The sequence below is a fragment of the Castor canadensis genome, chromosome 7, assembly GCF_047511655.1.
Source record: "Castor canadensis chromosome 7, mCasCan1.hap1v2, whole genome shotgun sequence".
In the NCBI taxonomy this organism is placed as follows: Eukaryota; Metazoa; Chordata; class Mammalia; order Rodentia; family Castoridae; genus Castor; species Castor canadensis.
Genome location: NC_133392.1, coordinates 75,138,301 through 75,156,953, shown reverse-complemented (window position 1 = coordinate 75,156,953; position 18,653 = coordinate 75,138,301). Strand labels below are relative to the sequence as shown.

At 41.8% G+C, this 18,653-nt stretch overlaps 1 long non-coding RNA gene across 2 annotated transcripts; it reads left to right on the top strand.

Annotated features, from left to right (window-relative positions):
- The first annotated feature begins 875 nt into the window (after positions 1 to 875).
- On the top strand, positions 876 to 17,075 carry LOC141424640 (uncharacterized). 2 transcript variants are annotated; one of them, XR_012449514.1, is made up of 3 exons: positions 876 to 1,028; positions 15,178 to 15,314; positions 16,289 to 17,075. It is a non-coding gene; the product is annotated as an uncharacterized lncRNA (long non-coding RNA). The 2 variants fall into 2 exon arrangements; XR_012449515.1 differs by having other exon boundaries at positions 876 to 1,311.
- Positions 17,076 to 18,653: the final 1,578 nt, after the last annotated feature.

Below are 18,653 nucleotides of genomic sequence, written 5' to 3'. Positions count from 1 at the left end.
GGTATTTTTAAAAGAATAGCAAAGTTCTTTATGTATTGATATTGAAATTCTTGTAGAAAATACCTTCAAATGACGAAAGCAGAGCACAGAACAGTTAAGAATTTTTACTTGTTGCTGGGTGCTGGTGGCTCATGTCTATAATCCTAGCTACTCAGGAGGCAGAGCTCAGAAGGATCACAGTTTGAGGCCCATCCAGGCAAATAGTTCACAAAACCCCATATCCAAAATAACCACACAAAATGGAGTAGAGGTTTGTTGGGAGCAGTAGAGTGCCTGCTTTACAAGCAGGAAGCCCTGAGTTCAAACCCCAGTCCCACCAAAAAAGAAGAATAAAAGGTTCTATAGGGACATGACATCAAGTGACAATTCTAAGCATGAACATTCTATATATTGCTTTGCTATTTGAGCCAGATGAATGTATTATCAGTAGGAAAAATTAAAGAAAAGCCCAACAACAATTATGTCTTTTAGTCTAGTGATGATACAATAAACTATTTAAACACTCATACAGACACTCACACACACACCCTCACGCCATCCAAGCAAGGATTTTTCATCAGCAGCATCAGATGTCATTCATCAGTTGATTTTTTTCTTTCAATCTTCAGGAGCTCTGTTGTGCACACAAGGTAGGCAACGCATGGGCTGTGAACAGCACAGTTGTTCAAGAGGCAGGGGAAATGTAGGTAAAGATGGGTGGAATGGAGCCTTGACTTCTTGCAAGGCTGCTAAGCTAGGAACATGCACCCAATCTATAACTCTTGATAGGCAGCAGAGATCATGAACTTCCACTAGAGACGCCACAAAGACACACTGGCTTTTCCAGATTCCTTTGCAAATAAGACATGGACCTAGATAACACAGGCTTGGTTAAGCTGTTGCATTCGTCTCAGAATCTGAATGAGGAGCTGTTGTCTTAAGGAATCCTTTCTGCAGTGGTCGACAGCAGCCCTGGGACACTGAAGATACTCTGAAAGTAATGTTAGTAAGAGGGCAGGTCTGGCAGTGGTCCAGTAGTGATGGCCCAGGTAGGTCCAGGGTTGACAGACCAAGTGTATACAGCAGTGGCTTGGCTTTACAGCAAAGACCAACCTCATTTTACAGCAAAACTTTTGCCTGAGGTTCTGGCTGCAGATCTTACCCTGGCCTGCACTGCCAATTCTTCCTCTGCTCATTCCATTTGGCCCGTTTCCTTCGGTCTGCCAGAGCTGGTTCCTGTTGTTTCCCCTGGGTTATGTCAAGGGTTATCTACCTGGAAACCCACAACCTACCCAGGATCTGGGTCTATACTACTGGTGAAAGAAAAGAGAGGTGAGCATACAGAAGTCCTACCAAAGTTAGAATATGGTGAGGGTGGTGGCGATGATGGCATATCTGTGTGTGCTTGTGTGTGTGTGAAGCAGACATGAGAACAGGAGAGGTTTTCCTGAGAAGAGGCTGCTAGATCCTGATTTAGGTTGATATCTGAAGCTTGCTGGGATACTCTGACAGGTGTAAGCTGAAGATGCTCTCATATCATTTGACTGGAGGTCAAAAACCTAAGGGTGGTTATAGGGTTGAGCATGAGTGAAAGTGAACTTCTCTGACATATTTTAAGTTTGAAATTATTTTTTAGTCGAGTGGTACAGTTCTGTGGCAGAGCATGTGCTTAGCATGCTCAGGCCTTAATAAAAGATTTCTTTCTTTTTTTTTTTTGCCAATAATGGGGTTTGAACCCAGGGCTCTAGGCAGGCACTCTACCACTTGAGCCACTCCACAAGCTCAAGGCCTTAGATTCAATCTCTAGCAACAAAAAAGTTTTTTTTTGCTTTTGTTATAACAATCACGAGTTCTTATATTTCTTCTGAGATTTAAAAAAGCTGGGTGCAGTGGTATATGACTGTAGTCCCAGCAATTGGGGAGGCTGAGGCAGGAGGATCACTTGAATCCTGGAGTTCCAGACCAGCCTGGGCAACATAGTGAAAACTCATCTCAATTAAAAAAAAAAAATTCAAGCCAGGCACTGAGGGCTCACGCCTGTAAATCTAGCTACTCAGGAGGCAGAGACCAGGAGGACCATGATTTGAAGTCAGCCCAGGAAAATAGTTCTTGAGACCCTATCTTGAAAAACTCATCACAAGAAAAAGGACTGGTGGAGTGGCTCAAGGTGTAGACCCTGAGTTCAAGCCCCAATACTGGAAAAAAAAAATTCAAAAGATAGGAAAAAGGGTTTCGAGGGTGAAAATATGTATTGGTGCTTCTCTGTATATGTCTAGAGATATATTCTGTTGGGTCATTCATTCATGCACTTAACACATAGTCACTGAGCAGGTAAAGAGCTGAATTAGAGCCAGGTATGGTGACACATGCCTATAGTTCCAGCTATCCAAAAGGCAGAGGAAGGAGGATTGAGGTCTTAGGCCAGCCAAGCAAAAGAGCAAGACCTTAACTGAAAAAGGGCTGGTGGTGCGGCTCAAGGGGTAGGGTGCTTGCCTAGCAAGTGCAAGGCCCTGAGTTCAAACCCCAGTTCCGAAAAAAAAATTAAAAGAAGTTAATTAAATGTGCATCTAATTTCACTCGTTTAGAAATTCCTATAGAGCCAGGCACTGGTGGCTTATGCCTATAATCCTAGCTACTTGGGAGAAAGAGATCAGGAGGATCACAGTTCAAAGCCAGCTCAGGCAAATACTTCTTGCGAGCCATTCTTGAAAATACCCAACACAAAACAGGGCGGGTGTCATGGCTCAAGTGGTAGAACACCTGCCTAGCAAGTGTGAGACCCTGAGTTCAAACCCTAGTACTACCAAAAAAAAAAAAAAAGAACTACAATAACAGGATTTATAATTACTTTTTATAATTTGGATCTATATATCTTTTATTGTGGTTAAATATACATAATGTGAATATTATTATTTCAACTCTTTGTTTGAGACAGGGTCTTGCTCTATAACCCAGGCTGGCCTCAAACTCATGATCCTTCTGCCTCAACCTCCCAAGTGCTAGAATGATGACGTGAATCACTGCACTGGGCTCAAAATCTTGCTCTCTTTTTAGGTTGAATAATATTTTGTTGCATGTATATACCACATTTTATTTATCCATATTTGCACCTTTTGGCTACTGTGAATAATACAGCTATGAACATGGGTAGGCAAATGTCTATTCAAGTTGCTGCTTTTGGTTCTTTTATGTACATACCAGAAGTGAGATTTCGGCATCATATGGTAATTTTATGTATAACTTTTTGAGGACCTGCCATACTGCTTTCCCTAGCAACTCATCTTTTTACATTTCCACCTGCAATATCTGAGAATTCCAATTTCTCCATATCTTCACCAGCACTTTTGGGTTGGTTTGGTTTCTTGGTGGTACTGGGATTTGAACTCAAGGCCTTGTGCTTGCTAGGCGGGCACTCTACCACTTGAACCATGCCTCCAGACCTTGTTTTTTTATAATGACTTCTTTTTGCAATGGTGTCTCATCATGATATAATTAGTTTGTTCTGCATCACCTCACAAGGCATGGATGCTTATACAAGCCCATCTCACGCTGAGCTTTCCCACCAACATCCTGGCCCTCCTGAGGCCCAAGGGCGTTTGTTTCTCCAACATTGCAGGCAATGGCTTAGATATGCAGTCTTTGCTGTTGAGTGCTATGCATCTCATTTTGAGGATTTGCCTAATTGCATCCTCTCCCAGAAATTCAAAACATCCCTGAGTCATCTCTCTGCCCAGTGAGCAGTGGGAAGGAATGCCCTGGTTAGGTGGCTATGTGACTTGACCCAGCAGCACTTCCCCAAAACTTGGCATTAAGAGTTCCCTGAAGGGGAGCTGGCAGAGTGGCTCACAAGGTAGAGCACCTGCCTAGGAAGCATAAGACCCTGAGTTCAAATCCCAGTACCACCAAAAAAAAAAGAGTTCCCTGGAGCCAGGCACACGTGGCTCATGCCTATAACCCTAGCTACCTGGGAGGTTGAAATAGGGAAGATCGCAGTTCAAGGCCAGCCCAGGCAAATAATTCACAAAATCCCATCTCCAAAATAACCACACCAAAATTCACTGAAGGTGTGGCTCAAGTGGTAGAGTGCCTGCTTTGCAAGTATAAAGCCTTGAGTTCAAACCCCAGTCCCACCAAACCAACCAACCAAACAAACAAAGAAACAGTTCCCTGGGCCATGTGAAGTGAGAGGGACATGAGCAGCTGACACGACAAATCCCAGAGCAGCAGCTGGTCAGAGTCATGATTCCCCAAAGAGAAAGAAATGCTAGTTGCCTTTGTTTAAATCCTGGCCCCAACACTCTTAGAGGATTCTAGAAGATTTCTTTGTATGGTCATTTGAAGAACCTAGGGACTGAATCAGCTCTATTCAAACATTACATTTGGTGCAGGATCAGACCATGACCTAGCTCTAAGCACAGGGCAGTTGAGTTCAAGTCCAGGCAGAACAGGGACAGTACCTTAGTGCAGCTTGCAGGAGTTCTGCTGTCTTTGGTACCAGCCGGGAACACACATGACCAGACAAGCACCTCAGCCCTTTCAGGGTACCTGGAGCTTGACTCTGAGGCAATGAGTTGCTTACTCCTGGTAAAAGAAAATCTTTAAACAAATGAAATTTAGCAGAGTTTATTTGAGAAAAGAAATGGTTTATGGATTAAGCATTACCTTGAATCTGTAAAAGTCCAGAGAGCTCCATCTAGCAGTGCGCAGGCAGTACTTACAGACAGAAAAAGGAAGAGGCTACAGAAATGGCCTGATAGGTTATAGCTCAGCAATTGGCATTATTTGGACGTGTGTGAGAAATCTGCAGCCTGTGAATGACTGAAAGGCAGGTGCTGTGATGAGACGAGACTTAGTTACTTGCTTTGTTGGGGTTCAGAAACTGATACCCTAACTATGCCACTTTAGCATGCCCAGTTCAAAAACTAATGCTTTAGTTCAAAAACTAATGGAAGCAACCTCACAACCAGTCTCTGTGACTTTCTTCTGTCCTCCTGTCTCTTGTCCCTTACACTGCCCCAAAGTGAGTCACAGACACCAGAATTCCTTTCCCTCAAGGTAAGTCATAAAGTATCTCTCTAACTAAAAACATCACTCATTAACTAAAAATATCACTCTAACTTTCCCCCTTCTTTTTTTCTTCTTTAGCAGCACTGAGGTTTGAACTTAGGCCTCACAATTGCTAGGCAGGAGCTACTCTGCCAACACTTTTTCATGATAGGTTTTTTTGAGAAAGGGTCTCAGGGAACTATTTGCCAGGGGCTGGCAAACTGCAATCCTCCTGATTGCTGCTTCCCAAGTAGCTAGGATTACAGGTATGAGCCACTGGGACCTGGTTCCCCCCATCTTTTTGTGTAGGAACTGGCCTGAAAGAAACTGTCAGACCGTCCTTGCCCAAAAGTAGTTCACAAGGTTCCTGCTCATATTCTGGAGGAAGGAATGCTACAACAGAGATGCCAAGAAGTACCTAAACAGACAGGCCTTGTTAGGTTTTCCCGTCCAGTCTACTACTATTTGATCACATCTCTTTTGCTAATTGCGCTTCTACCCAGGTGTCTCTGCTTCATCAGACCTAAGCATGAAATAGACACTTCCCCCAGGTCTTCGTTATGGGAAGTTTCCTATAGCACATAAAACTTTGGTTAAATAAGTTTGCTATGGTTTTCTCTTGTTAATTGGCCTTCTTTATAAAGTGTTGGCTGTGCCCTGTGTGATAAAGAGGAAAGAGACTATCCTGTCTCTGCCCTTACAGTTACAAGAATAGACTCTCAAGGTAGGTTGCACTTTGTTTCCAGATTATGTTAGGCTAGGGGCTGAGGCTGGAGCTCAGTGGTAGAGCACTTCCCTGGCATGTGAAAGTCGAAGTTTGGTCCCCAGCACTGCAAAACAAACAAGCATAGCAACACACACACACACACACACACACACACACACACACACACACACACACATACACCACGCAGAAGTTATAGTGTACTAATTTTGTTGGGAGACAGCTTTTGGCCAAATTTAATCTGAATGATACTTCCGATGCCATTTTCCTCCTCAAGGACCTCCCCAAAGTTCCAGGAGGGAGGGGATACTGCCAATAACGCCTGCACACACACACACCTCACACTTTGGGTTCCAGCCTCTCCTGGGCACCATCAGAAGCAGGGCCAGGAAAACCTATGCTGGAGGAAAATGCAGCTCGGCCTCTTCCCTGGGCTGGAGAACAGAATACTCAGAGACCCCAGGTCTGGGTTCTGTTTTCACAAGGATGATTACCTGTGCTGGGGTCTGAAGATTAGAAACCTGAGCCTGAGGAAACTCCAGTTCAGGTCAGGGCTGCTGGGCACAGGGACCTCAGTTTTGCTTTTCAGTGAGTCCTGGGAAGTGGAGAAGAAGGTGGTATGCTTTGAAAACTTTCACATTTTTAGGACCTATTTCTGTAAAATCAAATAATGTTTTTGCTTCCAGGCCTCAGCTTAAGGCCTTTGTTCTAATTTGGGTTTCTCCATTCAGGGCAGTCCAGACTGCTGCTGCTGAATTCAGGGTGGCAATGCTGAGTGGAGGGATTGAGGAGGTCAGCAGTGGAGCAAGGGAGGGTGCAGAGGCCACCCTCAGAGCTGGGTCCTCATCCTGGATCCCACTTCAGGGACTCTGGTAGATTAAGATCCTAAAAAGACCAACTTAGATATTTCAAAACATCCATGTAAGCTTTTTTTTTTCTCTTGGTGGTACTGAGGGTTGAACTCAGGGCCTTGCGCTTTGCTAGGGAAGCACTCTACCACTTGAGCTATAGTTATTTTTCAAGTAGGGTCTTGCATCTGTGCCCTAGCCAATCTGGACTGCAGTCTTCCTATTTATCCTTTTCACATAGCTCGGGTGACAGGTGCAAGCCACCCAGCTTCTAACTTTTTGCCCAGGCTGACTTTAAATCTCTATCCTCCTAATTTCCACCTCCTGAGTAGGTACCATTACAAGCGTTAGTCACCTCAAAAGGCTGTTTTTAGTTTTTTGATGAATTTCCATGCTGATTTCCATAGAGGTTGCACTGTTTGACAGTTCTACTAACAGTTTCCTGGCATAGTCACCAGCACTTGTTGTTTGGTTGTTTTTTGATGATTACTATTCTGACTGGAGTGAGATGGAATTTCAGTGTAGTTATGATTTACATTCCTCTTTGGATAAGTATGTTGAACATTATGTGTATGAATTCCCTTGTAGGCAATGATGTGTCAAAAGAGACATTAGAAAGTTTATACTTAGTTATGTTTCATTGATTTGTGCTTTTAAAGTTTGTATGTTTGGGGGTGGAGTGGGTGGTAAGGGAGGGGGTGGGGGCAGGGGGGAGAAATGAACCAAGCCTTGTATGCACATATGAATAATAAAAGAAAAATGAAAAAAATAAATAAATAAATAAAGTTTGTATGTTTGTATGTGTGTATGTGTGTGTGTGTAGGTGTTAAACAATTCATATTCCTGTTTTTTTCTTCCCTAAATTAGAAAAAAGATGTAGGTTTCTGGTTGATCTCCTGACTTTTCAAGAAACTATTCTCTTAGCTATATTTATAATGTTAATTATTGATCTGTCATCCTTTGATTATTCAGTGAGTGCCACAAGAATCCTTTCATCACATTTGTACATTATATTCTCCTTTCTGTTTCATGTAATTAATTTCCAGTCTTTTAGCATACTTAATATTTTCATTCTGGATCCAAGTTCTTTTTACCTAAAAAAAAAAAAAAGTATGTTGAACATTTCTTCATGGATTCATTAGCCATTTCACTTTTTCTGAGAGCTATCTGTTGAATTCACTTATTAATTTTATTGTTCTTTGCTGTTTAATTTTTTAAGATATTTGTATGTTCTGGATATTAATCCATTATTTGATGAATAACTGGCATATTTTTCTTTCATTCTGTAGACCTTCTCTTAACTCTAGTAAGTGTTTCCTTAGATATACAGAAGGTTTTTTTAGGGATGGATTGAGCTGGAGTTTGAACTCAGGCTTTGCACTTGCAAAGCAGGTGCTCTACTGCTTGAGCCACACCTACAGAAGCTTTTTAATCTAACGCATTTTCCAATTCTTGTTCTTATTTCCTAGGCAATTGGAGTCCGATTGAGAAAATAATTAACTATGCTATATCTTGAAGTGTTTTCCCATAGTAGTTTCAAGTCTTACATTAAAATCTTTAATTCAATTTGAATATATTTTCATACAGGGGAAGAGATAAGGGTCTGGAGTCAGTCTTGTACATGTGGGTATCCAGCTTTCCCAGCACCATTTGCTGAAGAGGCTGCCTTTTATCCAATGTATAGTTTTGGCTTCTTTGTCAAAAATCAGACAACTTGCTGGTGGAGTGGCTCATTGGTAGAGTGCCTACATAGCAAGCATTAGGCCCTGAGTTCAAACCCCAGTACCACACACAAAAAAATTATATGGCTCTAGCTATGGACTTATTTTTGAGTCTTGTATTGGGTTCCATTGGTATTCATATCTTTTTTTTGGTGCTAGTACCATGCTGTTTGTGCTACTTAGGGCTCTGTAGTATAATTTGAAATCTGGTATTGTAAAACCTCCAGCATTGCTCTTTTCGCTCAGGATTACTTTTGCTATTCAGGGTCTTTTATGTTTCCATATAAATTTTAGGATGGCATTGGGATTTTGATGAGTACTGAGTTGAATCTGTAGATTGCTTCTGGTAGCACAACCATTTTCATCATATTAATTCTGGCAATCCATGAGCATGTGCAGTCTTTCCATCTTCTTGTGTCTTCTCTGACTTCTTTCTTCAAGGTTTTATAGTTTTCATTGTAGAGGTCTTTCACCTCCTTAGTTAAGTTTATTCCTAGAGCTTTTGTTTTTTTGTGGTTATTGTGAATGGAATTGTTTTCCTGACTTTTTTCTCAGCCTGTTTATTATTGGTACACAGAAGAGCCATTGATTTTTGTGTGTTAATTTTATATCCTGTTACATTGCCAAAAGTGTTTACCAGATCTAGGAGTCTTTTTGGTGGAATCTTTTTTTTTTTTTTTTGTGGAATCTTTAGTGTCTTTTAGGTATAGAATCATATTATCTGCAAACAGAGATAATCTCATTCCTGACTTTAGAGAAATTGATTTCAGTTTTTCCCTGTTGAGTGTGATGTTGGCTGTACGTTTGTCATATACACCCTTCATTATGTTGAGGTACGTTCCTTCTATTCCTTGTTTCTTTAGAGCTTTTATCATGAAAGAATGTGGAATTTGATCAAAGATTTTTCCTGCGTCTATTGAAATGATGATGTCGGTTTTGTCCTTGATTCTGTTTATATGTTTTCTTACATTTATAGATTTGAATATGGTGAACCATACTTGCACTCCTGGAATGAAACCAGCCTGATCATGGTATATTATCTTTTTAATGTGTTATTAAATTTGGTTTGCAAGTGTTGTTTTGAAAAATTTTTGCACCTACGTCAAGGAAATTGGCCTATAATTATCTTTTTTATTGTGTCCTTATTGAGTTTTAGAATCAGGGTAGTACTGTCTTCATAGAATGAGTTCGGTCCCTTTCGATTCTGTGGAATAGTTTGAGGCGCATTGGTGTTAGTTCTTTAAACATTTGGTAGAATTTGGCAGTGAGTCCATCTGGACTTGGGCTCTCCTTTGTTGGAAGATTACTGATTACTGCTTCAATCTCATTGCTCATCACAAATCTGCTTACATGCTTTATATTCATGTGGTTCAATTCTTGTAAGTCAAATGCATCTAGAAATTTATTAATTTCTTCTAGGTTTTCCCATTTATTAAAATATAAATTTTCCAAGTATTCCCTAATGATCCTCTGGATTTAATTGGTATTTGTTGTGATATTCCCTTTTTATCTTTAATTCTATTAATTTGGGTCTTTTCCCTCCTTCATTTGACCAGTTTGGCTACAGGATTATCAATCTTATTTATCTTTTTCAAAGAACCAATTTTTCGGTTTTGTAATTTTATATTAAAGTGTTTTTTTGTTGTTGTTGTTGTGCTGGGGATACATTGTGGCATTTATAAAAGTTCTCACAATATATCAAATATGTTATACTTGAATTTACCCCCTCTATCATTCTCCTTTACCCTCTTTCCCCCAAGAACCAACTCTTTAGTTCATTGGTTCTTTGTATTGTTTTTTAGTCTCCATTTCATTAATCTCTGCCTTAATCTTCATTTTTTTCCGCCTGCTAATTTTGGGTTTAGCTTGTCTTATTCTTCTAGGAGCTTGAGATGTATCATTAGCTATATATTTGAGATCTCTTTGTTTTGTTTTGTTTTGATTAGTTGCTCATAGCAATAAACTTCTTCCCACTGCTTTTGCTGTATCTCAGAGGTTCTGTTGTGTTTTCATTTTCATTGGGTTCTAGGATTTTTTTAATTCCTATCTTATTTCTTTGATGATTCACTGTATTGTTTAGTCTCCATGTATTTGAATATTTTCTGTAATTTTTGATGTTTATTTCTAGTTTTGGGGGTGTTTTTTGGTAGTACTGGGGCTTGAACTCAGGGTCTGACCCTTGCCAGGTAGGCACTCTATCACTTGAACAATTCTACCAGGCCCTTTTTGTGTCGGTTGGGTATTTTCTAGAAAGGGTCTCATGAACTATCTGCCTGGGCTGGCTTCGAACTGTGATCTTCCTGATCTCTGCCTCCCAAGTAGCTAGGATTAAATGTGTGAGTCATGGGTGCCCGACCTATTTCTGTGGTCTGACAGAATACAGAGAGGTATTTCAATTTTCTTATGTTTATGAAGACTTTCCTTAGGTCTAAAATATGATCGGGAAAATTCCATGGACTACTGAGAAGAATGTGTATTGTGCAGCTGCTGGATGAAATATTCTATAGATATGTGTTAAGTCCAAATGGTGTATAGTGTCATTTAATTTTGAAGTTTATTTGTTGATTTGTTTTTTAATCTGGATGACCTATCTACTGGTGAGAATAGGGTATTGATGTTGCCATCCACACCATTTGCTGCCACCAGAACTCCCTGCTGCTTAAGCTTCTTTGCAGGATCATGTCAGACCCTCTTCCTCTCTTTGACCACCTATTTTGGCCATCTCCCACTCAGACACATGGCAGGGTGTCCCAAGACTCCATGAGCTGTGAATGTTCCCTGATTACAGGTCCCCAGCATGTCTCAATCTCAGTCTGTCTCAAGTTGGCACCTTGCCAGCCAGGTGCTGGGTGCTGGTGGCTCATACCAGTAATCCCAACTACTTGGGAGACTGAGATCAGGAGGATCCCAGTTCGAGGCCAGCCCAGGCAAATAATTCACAAGACTCCATTTTCAAAATAACCAGAGCAAAATGGACTGTAGTTATGGTTCAAATGTTTAGAGTGCCTGCTTTGCTGGCATGAAGCCCTGAATTCAAATCCTAGTCCCACCAAAAAAAAAAAAAAGATAGTACCTTGCTATCACCCTCTTAGGTAAAGGGAGTGGCAGAATGTCTTTTTCAACTGAGGTTGGCCCTCCACAATGCAGCAGTCACTGCCTCACCACGTCCCTGCACTAGGTTTAAGGTTTGTGGGAGGTATGAGCTTATCTTGCAGCTAGAATTGCCCCAGTGTGTCTCCAGGGCCGCTTGGCTTACCTTGTGATGGTGTCTTCAGCTTTCCCTCCCTTTCCTGGCAAGCCAGGGATGGGCTTGGAACTGTTCACTGCTTTTCTCTGTTGCCTCAGTTTCTCTGTGCTTTTCTGCTGTCCTGCTACCTCTTTTGTGATTCCCAATGCTGTCTTTCTTCAGAATATAGTCTTTCTTGTGTTAACTGACTCTTCTCATTCACAGAATGAAAGCAGTGGATACTTCGAATCATCTATCTTGTCCTGTCCTGCTTTTGTTATTTTTCCAAGAACATTTTTTTTTATAAAAGCAACAACATAAAACAAAACACATATAGAATAAATGTACAATGGGGGAATGCTGATAAATTACATTTTCTCAATGGATATTATGCAATGATTAAAGATCAATAATTATCAAGTATTTGTTGAACTCTTAGGTCTCAAAAAATGTACCCCAAAATGAAGCCCACAGAAACAAAGTTTCTCTGTTAACTTCCGCTGCCCCCTTGTCTCTCATTCCTCTGAGCAACTAGAATTCTTCCCCAAGGCAGGTCATAGAAACCAGAATCCTTGCCAAACAGGTTGGCACACGCTTGTATCCTAGAGGATCACAAATTCAAGGCCAAGGACAACCTGGGTGACATAGTGAGAACTTGTCTCAAAAAAAAATCAAAAAGGATGAGGTGTGGCTCAGCTGGTAGAATGCCTGCTTTGTAAACTCGAGGCCCAGTCCCACCAAAAAGAAGAAAAAGTAAAAGAAAGAACCAGAACTCTTTTTATCCAAGCCATCCATAAAACCTAAAAATATTACTCTAACTTTCCCCCACCTTTCTGTGTAAGAGCTGACTGTAAAGAAATTCTCTGACCTAGTTTGTTTGATGGTAGATCATAGGACCCTCATTCCAGAAAAGATCCTTCCTACTTAGAAGGAAGAAACGGTTTTACAATGAGGCCGGAGAGAATCTAAATGGACAGGCTTTGCTGGGTCCCCCTACCCCCAAGTGCTCCCTAGTTCATTACTATTACATCACATCCTTTTTTCTTCAGTCATGTTCCTACTCAGCTGGGCTTTTTTGGTTTTGTTTGTTTTGGCAGCACTGGGATTTGATCTCAGGACCTCATGCTTGCTAGGTAGGCAGGCGCTCTTACCACTTGAGCCACACTGCCAGTCTCGTCAATTCTCATTTTCATCAGGGAACATAACTCACTGTGAAATTTATCCCAAATGCTCTGCTGGCACCAGGAGCTGGTGGATGCCTATAATTCTAGTTACTTGGGAGGCTGCAATCGGGAGGATCACTATTTGAGGCCAGTCTGGACAAATAGTTCACGAGACCCCCATCTCCAAAATAACCAGAACAAAATAGACTGGAAACTTAACCCAAGCATTAGAGTACCTGCTTTGAAAGTGTGAAGCCCTGAGTTTAAACCCCAGTCTTGCCAAAAAAAAAAAGGACAGGTTTCAAAGAGCTTCCAGGTAGCTTAAAGTGTGGAGGCTGAACACGTGCGTGGTGCACCTGGACAGGGTGGAGAAGCGCTCCTTCTCCCATAGCTCACTCCACGCATCTCATCTGTTTTCTTTGTAATAAATGTAAATGTTTTTCCCTAGGTTCTATGAGCCACTCTACTAAATTAATCAAACCCAAGGAAGGGGTCATGGGAATCCCAATTTATAGCTAGTTGGTCAGAAGTTCTGGACGATGGATTTGACACTCACCTGAAAGTGAGTGTCAGGCTTGGGGACTTGACTCTTAACCTGTGGCCAAATTAAATTGGCCCAGCTGCTGTGCACTATAGAATTAATTGCTTGTTTGGTGGGGAGGGGGGTGTCTAGAAACATTTGGTATTTTCTTTTGTGAGAAATGGATTTTGGTTTTTCCTATATTCTCAGAGATGAGTTCTAAGGAAATAAGGTTAAAAGCATGGCGTCTGAAGCTGGGGACTTAGCTCAGTGGTAAATTACTTGATTAGCATTTGCAAGGCCTTGGATTCCATCCTCAGCACTGGAAAAAAAATATAATATCCAGTACAGACTATGAGATTTGGATGGAAATCATTACTTACTATAGCAGCTGATTTGATAGGAACTCCCTGAATCTCCCCATTTTCCCATGTATTTAACAACCACTGGATGCTGCTACAGGCTGTGGTGTGTTCCCAAACTGGGGATGTTTGCCTTTTCTTGATTCCTGTCAGCAAATGACAGAAAGTCATTGAGCTGGGCACAGGTGGCTCACACCTGTAATCCTAGCTACTCAGGAAGCAGAGATCGGGAGGATCGAGGTTTGAAGCCAGCCTGGGCAAATAGTTCACAAGACCCTATCTTGAAAAAACCCATCACAAAAAGGGCTGGTAGAGTATCTCAAGGTGAAGGCCCTGAGTTCAAACCCCAGTACCGCAAAAAGAAAAAGAAACTCATTGAAAGATTTTGTGTAAAGACACACTTGATTGGGGGTCTCCCTAACTCTGGGGCTCTACTCTCCCACTTTAAACTTTTCTGTCTCAATAAACTCCTGTACTTTACTTGTTTTTGTTAAAACATACATACACACACACACACACACACACACACACACACACACACACACACTTGAATGTTGTCTTTTTGTTTGTTTTTCCATGATGGGATCCTATCCAGGGTCTCACGCAGACTAGGAAAGTGTTCTATTTTTGGATAAAGCCCAATATCTTTTGTTTTATTTTCCTTTGCTCTCTCTATTAAAGTAAGATTTGAGCCTGGTGCCGATGGTTCACACCTTGTAATCCTAGCTACTTAAAAGGCAGAGATAAGGAGAATCATGGTTCCAAGCCAACACTGGGCAATAGTTTGTGAGACTCTATCTTGAAAAACCCATCACAAAAAAGTGCTGGTGGAGTGGCTTAAGGTGTAGGCCCTGAGTTCAAGCCCCAGTACTATAAATACATAAAGAAAGCTTTGAACAGGGAGTTGGCGCTCAGGTCTACAACTGTCTTTTCTGAGCCAGACAGTTTTGATATATTTTTTGTACTCTCTGTGCCAAACATCTTCTATTTGTCCCTCCAGATAAATTGACCCTTACCCCTCTCCAGCCACTATGTGGCCCTGGAGGCTGAGCTGTTGCCACAGCCCCAGTGACTTCCCTCCTCTTCCGTCTTCCTCTTGGGTTTGGCCAATGGGGAGCCCCAGCAGGAGGGGACGGGTGGAGCTAGGTGTATATTCCCTAGTCTGTATGTTCCCTGACTGGCTGTGGGTACCACCAAATGTGCCATTTCCACGTGGCAGGCCCTCACACAGCCTCTCTGTCTCTAGGCTTTAGAAACCACCCCTCCCTCTGGCTCCCTCAGGCCCAGGGAAAGCGATAGCCCTATTGTCCCTAGTGTTGAGTCCCCAGAGCCCTGTACTAGCCCTAGTGGTTACTCTACACCTTGCCCTCACTTTTGTGAATAGCTCCTTTATTAAACTCTCCTCAAATTACCCAGTCGAGTGTATCATCTGTTCTTTGCCAGGACCCTGGCTGACAGGATCCCTAAAGAGACAGGGAATAACTCATCCAAGTTTAAGTGTTAGTGGGTGGCATAATCAGACTTGAAAACAGGTCTCTCAGACTTGAAAACAGGTCTCTCTGCATTCAAAGACTTCTGCATCTGCCAGGTCAGACTGCACTGCCTGAGGAGTCTCCCAGAAGAACCAGCAGGTTGGGCATTTGGGATGAGATCCAGCACTGAGCTCAAGAAATAAACTCTTTTGCCCCATGCTCCGGACCACAGCAACCCAGGGAGCATTCTCAGGTCTGTTTTTCCTAAAGTTCAGATGTGCTGTCCTTACACTCATACCTTGTAGATACTGTGGGTTTGGTACCAGATTACTGCAATGAAGTAAATACTGCAATAAAGAAAATCACAGGCCAGGTGCTGGTGGCTCACACCTGTAATTCTAGCTACTCAAGAGGCAAAGATGAGGTTCAAAGCCAGCCTGGGCAAATAGTTGGAGAGACCTTATCTCAAAAATACCTGACACAAAAAAGGGCTGGTGGAGTAGCTCAAGTGGTAGAATACCCACCTAGCAAGTGTGAGGCCCTGAGTTCAAACTCCAGTACTGCCAAAAAAAAAAAAAAAGATAATGATCATCTGAACTGGTAGAAAAATGATACAGGGTTGCCACAAAACTTCAACTTATAAATAATTCATTATTTGCAAAGTGCAATAAAACAAGGTATGCCTGTATTCACTGCATTTGCCAGGAAGCCTTTGCTTGCATAGTGGAGCCAACTTAATGACACTGTGATGGCTTTTTTCAAATGTGTCACACAGTCTTGAAGATTCTTTGCATCAGAAATGGAATCAAATTTCCCTTTCCTTTAATATGGGTTACCCCCTCTAATTTGCTTCTAGCAAATGGAATATAGAAAGAGTGAGGCAGTGTGACTTCTGAGGCTCTGTAACAAAGGGAGATCAGTTTCCACCTGCCTCTTCCCTCTTGGGACAATCATTCATGGAACCCAGTTGCCATGCTGTGGCCACATGGATCACACAAGTGATCCAGCTGAAATCCTGGCTCAGCTTCCAGTCGGGAGGGAACTCTCAGGCCCCAACCAAAAGTTTGACTAAGACTGCATGGGAAAACCCAGAAAGAACTGCCAAGATGAGCCCAGTCAACTTCAGAAACAGAGAAAGATAAGATGACTGCTCTTGTTTTAAGTAGCCAAGTTTTGCAGTTATGTATGTACAGCCATAATAAAACTGATAAGCTCTCTTCTTTACAGGACTGGTGGAGACAGGAATACAGATTTTCTTCAGGGTGTCCAGTGTCTTCTGGGAGACTTTTCTTCTCAAATTCTCTTTGAAATCCCCAAATCTGCTGTGCGCCAGCGGCTCACACCTGTGATCCTAGCTTCTTTGGAGGCTGAGATCAGGACTGTGGCTCATAGCCAGCTCAGGTAAATAGTTGAAGAGACGCTCATCTCCAAAATAACCAGAGTAAAATGAACCGCTCAAGCAGTAGAGAGAGCACTTGCTTTGCATGAGCCTGCTTTGCAAGTGTAAAGCCCTGAGTTCCAACTGCAGTCCAACTAAATCAATCAATTTAATCAATAAATCTCCAAATCTTGCTAGTTCCACCATGACTTTGCCCTGAATTGTGCTCTTAGACATTTAAAAAGTTAGCAACTTCTTGAATTAAATGTACCTGAATTTTTAAAAAATCTTCTAGAATTTACTTTTTTCACTTACTAATGTTATCAACAACTTTCTAATAATATAAATATAGATATAAATATAGATATCCTGTTTTTTAATTTTTTAACAGAGTTTCATCTCATTGATCTTCAGGGGTTTTTTGTTTGTTTTTTGTTTGTTTTCTTACTAGGGCTTGAATTTAGGGTCTACACCACCCCTTTTTTGTGATGGGTTTTTTCGAGATAGGGTCTCGTGAACTATTTGCCTGGGCTGGCTTCAAACTGTGATCCTCCTGATCTCAGCATCCTGAGTAGCTAGGATTACAGGTGTGAGCTACTGGTGCCCAGCTTTGATCTCCAGTTTTTAAGGCGTTTCCCAAGCTAAATATGCCATCATCCCATCCACAAACTACTAGGTAATCTGTTAATTTATTAATTTATGCCTACATCACTTTACTCATTCATTTTAAAAGCGAGAACTTTTTAAAACTCCAAGTCTAATTTATTTTTATTTTTGGCAGTGCTGGGGTTTGAACTCACAGTCTTGTTAGGCAAGTACTTTGTCACCTGCCTGAGGCATGCCTCCAGCCCTTTTTTGCTTTTTTAAAAGTTTATTTTTTAGATAGCGTTTCATTTTTAGCCTAGTCTGGCCTGGACTAGCTCCACCTTTCTACAGCCTCCCACATAGCTGGGGCCACAGGTGTACACCATGACATCTAGCTTATTGGTTGAGAAGGGGGCTGGCTAACTTTTTGCCTGGGCTGGTCTCAAACCTCTGTCCTCCCAATCTCCACCTCATGATCCAAGCCTAATTTTATAGAGACTATTTTTGCTTAAGTTAAGCAGAGCTAGTTTTTACTTGTGCAACCAAGAACCTTGAATAGAGCTGCAGTTCATATGTGGTGTGAGCAAAAGGAATAGACTCTCAGAAAATGGAGAAAAGCTGAGACAGGTCATCTTCCCTAGATAGGGTTGAGAGCAATTGTGGTAGGTAAACTTTCAAATGGTTCCTAAAGATCCCTGCCTTGTGGAATTCATGCTCTTATGCAATCCAGATCCAGTGACTTGGATCTATTCTTTTAACAAAAAGAATAGAACAGAAGTGATCAGCTATGGTTTCCAGATAAGGTTATAAAAGACTGTGACTTCCATGTTCCTCTGTTGCCTTCTATGTTTGCACACTTTGATGAGGCAAGCTGACATGTTGGAAAGTTCCAAATATCAGGGAACTGAGGGTGAATTCTGACCAATGGTTCATAAAGAGCTGAATTCTGTCAACAACCATGTGAATGAAGTTGACATGGCTTCTTCCCCAGTCAAGTCTTCAGATGAGATCATAGCCTCAGCTGATACCTTGACTGCCACCTTACAAACATCCCTGGCATAGATGACCAAATAAGCTGTATTCAGATGCCTTGTGAGATAACAAGGATGTGTTCTTTCAAGCCCCTAAGGGGTGAAATTATCCAGGTTTGGAGGGCTGCCTGGCTTGGAGAGTCTGAATCCAAGCTGGAGGAGAGGGCATCTACATAGGAGGCTGACCCAGCATAAGGTGGGCAAGGCTGAGAAGGGCATCACTGGAATCTGAGAAGTCCAAGAGTAAGGTGCTAGCACCCGGCAAAGGCCCTCTCACTACATTCATTTACTCATGAGGGTGGAGCTCCCATGACCTCAACACCTCCCAGAAGACCCCATTTCTCAATACCATTACATGGAGGATTTAAGTATGCAAATCGTGAATCCCAGGGAAACATTCAGGGCGTAATAATATAGTGAAAGTATATTAGTTATTTCTTGCGTTATAAGAAACTACTGCATAGTGTAGCATGTCAAAACAATAATCTTGTACTGTTTCACATTCTTGGAGCCAAGAATTCAGGCAGGGCCCAGCAAGAATGGCTTGTCTCTGTTCTGTAGTGTCTGGGCTTTGGCTGGCTTACTCAATGGTTGAGGG